We start from the raw sequence: 3,613 nt of genomic DNA, 5'->3' as shown, positions 1-3,613 counted from the left end.
TTCATCAACCTAACGAAACGGCTACAAGAGAGCACTTCCATAGTAACAAACACTAATGCCTTCCGCGCGTGTTCCTGGTGCCACGCCTGCAGGCAATCTTCTTCTTCCTGGATGGACGAGCCTCCTCTTCCTGCACTTCCTCCTCCGCCTCCACCTCCGCCTCATGATCCAAGCTAGCCATCCGCGAGGTCCCTACGACCACCTTTGGGTTGCCTCTGTTGTCAAAGTCGTTGGGCGTGTACCGGCGTCTGGGCTGCCTAGGCTTGAACACATATGGGGACCAAAGTTGAGCGTCCGCCAAAGTCATGTCATCATCAAGCTCATCGCCCTATCACACAATCAAACAATATGGTGAAGACCGACGTCGTAATCAAGTGAGAATCACATCTAAAGGATTAGTCATACCTCTTGGGTGACCGCACCCTCATCATCCTGATAAGCATATGAGGAACTCACATCGTCCCTCTGATGGTGAGATGAGGGGTCTGATGGTGTACCAGACCTAGAGGCAGATGGTTCATCAATTTCGGGATCACGGCAACCGAGAAGATTCGATAACCGCCTTAACTTCCTGGCCTGACGCTGTAACATGAACAAGTGTGGAAGATATGAAACTCCGCAACATAGACTACCTCTCATAGTGAATGCGATTTGTACCTTGAGGAATGCTCGTAGTGGACCATCATCATTGCCTTTTCCAATGGTGTTTCCTCCAGAATAGACTGGCTCTCATCAGCTGCTTTCTTGATCTCGATGCGCTGCGGATGAGAAAGAATGAACACGTTAGCCATTCAAACATGTGTAATACGGCCAACGGGAAAGTAAAGAAGAAACACTTTACCACATAGTTAATCACCGGAACAGCAGGGACTCCGTGCCCTACCCTGACATCTCTGTTGTACTTCCCCTTTGATAGATCCTCAAAGTTTACGGGTTCTTCAAGAATATCCTCATTATATGCCGGCGGGCATATCTCAACTCGAGTATTTTCAAGAAGCCATCGTATGTAGTTATCAAAAGCAAGTGGACTATGCTCACGAAGCTTGGCGCGTGCACTGCTACGAGCTTCCTCCACACAAAGCTGGAAGCGGGTAACATACGAAGCATGATGCTTGTCCCAGTCCTTTATCTTCCGCTGCCTTCTCCTGTCCAACCTGCATGGTACAAAACCAAACATTAGAAAAATCAAGGAGTGACGATGCTTAGTCAATACGGTTCACGCTGTCTTACCTATGAAGTGCTTTGTCCGTATCCACCCATTCCGGCGGGTGAGGCTGGAACAGACCAAACTGACGAGACACGCGATGTGGCAAATGAAACTCAACAGCCCAGTTGCATATCAGTGGGCACCGCATACGCCAGAGATCCCTATCCCGCAAGCACATCGGGTTGATGGTAAACTCCGGGGTGTACCCAAGTCTGTCATCGGCGCCATATGGCTGCCATTCCACCTATGAAATAGGGCAAGGTGAATTTTTTTCAGGCAAACATGAGAAATGACTGAAGTAATGACCTCGTTACCTGCTCAGGCGTAATCGTGTCCAACTCGACAACGTACTTCTGGTACATGAGATTGACATCGTTCGTCATCTCGGAAACCACATCCCACTTGTAAGCCCAAGTGGGGCGCCGTAATTCGTCATCTTCATCTTCATACCAAGGATTAAACCTGACGCTCTTCGGGCGTCCAACAGGCAGACGCTCCCAGCTCCATACAGAAAGTAGAAGCATATTACCACCAATGCCTGCACTATCCGTGATCCTGCAACACGCATCGTCCAGCTGCATATGAAAGAAAAACAATGTTAACTTGACAGCAAGCTTGCATTGCTAATGAAGAAATGAGTTGATCACAAAACAGACCAACTACCTGTCGGTACAAGTAGGCAAGAGTCGCTGAACCCCAGCTCCATTTGCTATCGAAGACGGTCAACGCCTTCAACCATATCCATGGAGCGTTCTTGCCAGTGGAGTCAGGAAACAAAGTCCTCGACACAACATACCACATGTAGACACGAGCATGTGTCTGGATCACGTCATCAGTGGCATCCGGAGGGCACGTCGCAAAGTGAGTTTGAATCCACGTGAAAGCAGCTCCGGATGCTTTCCTTTCCTTCTTCTTCTTCTTCTCTTCTCCCTCCTCTACATCAACCTCAGCCTCGGTAGGAGCCATACCGATAAGAGCAATCATCTGCTCGCGCCACCCATCAGAATCGGTGCTCATACAGAGAGGCATCCCGTCGATAGCAAGACCGGTGATCAACGAGACATCCTCGAGCGTCACGGTCATCTCCCCAGTCCGAAGATGGAAACTATGCGTCTCCGGCCTCCACCGATCAGCAAGAGCGGACACCAGTGGAGCGTTCAGATTCGGCGTGGACCGGCTGACCAACTGAATCCACGGGAGTAGTCCTGCCTGCTTGATGTACGGTGTGTACCGCTCATCGTAAGGCATGGCAGGACCAGAGACCCCGTGATACCGAATCTTCAAAGGTTCAAGCTTCTGCAAAAAACAAGTAATGACAAATCTTAGGGCATGTAAATTTCAACTTAAGGCAAAGTATTTAGATTACTCGTTATTACCATCTCCTTCTCGCGCATCATGTAGGCCCGGTGTTTCGTGTCGTAGACATCGTCGAGAAGCCAAACCATCCTTACAAAGTTCAAACAATAAACATATATGAGTTCATCTTCATCTCAAATATCGGTATACACTAAACATCTAATATGTGTTCAATTACAAGAATCTCAACATCTCCTTCTCACACAATGAATATGTCATATGTGTTCAAATAAACTCAACATCTAATATTTCAAATAAAATCAACATCTAATATATATCTAAAAAACAGATCATATATCTCTACAAAACTCAACATCTCATTGTTATCTATATAAATAGGCATCTCATATATATATATATAAACAAAACAATATAGGGTTTCACTAACAAGAACTATATATTGTGAACTAAGCAACAACACTACGGTACTACCACTATGACTACACATCCTAAATCAAGCAAATCAAGGGTTCCATCAAATCTTGGACAAATCTCTAAAATGGCAACAAATTTACGGAGGAAAAGAAAGGGAACGGAGGAGTTTACCTAGTAGGATGGATTGAGATCGAATCCACGGATCAAATCTTCAGATCTGAGAGGGATGTGGGGGGGGGGGGGGATTCGATGGGGGCGCCGCCGCTGCTCTCTGTCTAGAGAGCGGAGAGGGGGAAGAACTGCCTGGCCGGGCTGGGCCGATGCGCTTTAACTCACTGTGCAGCGCCCAAGAGCTAGGCGCTGCACATTACAAGTGTGGCGCCTAAGTCTGAGGCGCTGCGGTGCTGTCTGTGGGACCGCAACTGGACCAGGGCTGCCACGCTGGCACGAGGTGCGACGCCCAAGGGAGAGGCGCTGTATAGTAGTGTGTGGCGCCCAGCTGTCGGGCACCACACGAAAGGGTCAGCAGAGTGAAATTTTTTCTGAACGAGGTCAGTTTGTGATTTGATTTGGACCTCAGGTCAAATATGTGATTTCTGCCCTTTTTCGCTGCCTTCATTTTGTTCACTCAATTCTTTCTCTTAAACCTCATATGTTCATGTATATTCAAGAGAT

The 3,613-nt window shown here is 47.7% G+C and overlaps 1 long non-coding RNA gene across 1 annotated transcript; it reads right to left on the bottom strand.

The window, feature by feature from the left end:
- On the bottom strand, positions 1-701 carry LOC147973734 (uncharacterized). The gene is made up of 3 exons (XR_015603001.1): positions 658-701; positions 406-582; positions 1-328 (listed from the first exon to the last, which is right to left on the bottom strand). It is a non-coding gene; the product is annotated as an uncharacterized LOC147973734 (long non-coding RNA).
- Positions 702-3,613: the final 2,912 nt, after the last annotated feature.

The sequence above is a fragment of the Triticum urartu genome, chromosome 5A (assembly GCF_056163025.1).
Source record: "Triticum urartu cultivar PI428250 chromosome 5A, HENAU_Tu73, whole genome shotgun sequence".
In the NCBI taxonomy this organism is placed as follows: Eukaryota; Viridiplantae; Streptophyta; class Magnoliopsida; order Poales; family Poaceae; genus Triticum; species Triticum urartu.
The sequence above is the reverse complement of the archived record's forward strand: the minus strand, read 5'-3'. Positions and strand labels throughout refer to the sequence as shown.